Source organism: Triticum aestivum, chromosome 7D (assembly GCF_018294505.1).
Source record: "Triticum aestivum cultivar Chinese Spring chromosome 7D, IWGSC CS RefSeq v2.1, whole genome shotgun sequence".
NCBI lineage: Eukaryota > Viridiplantae > Streptophyta > Magnoliopsida > Poales > Poaceae > Triticum > Triticum aestivum.
This window is the reverse complement of record NC_057814.1, coordinates 115,486,035-115,486,290: the sequence shown is the minus strand read 5'-3', so window position 1 is coordinate 115,486,290 and position 256 is coordinate 115,486,035.

The window sequence follows — 256 nt, the reverse complement described above, 5'->3', positions numbered from 1 at the left end:
CAGAGAACATATATAGATAAAACTTTTTTTAAAATCTAATTTTTGCATATATGAACATATATACACAGAGAACATACATACATATATACATTTTTATAAAAAAGCAAAAAACAAATAATCATATATATGAACAAAAAATCTGAAAAAAACAGGACATATAATCATATATACACACATACATATACTCACACATATACATATAATCTGAAAAAAAACATCATATAAATGTGGGAAAAAAACAGGGAGGAAGGGGGAG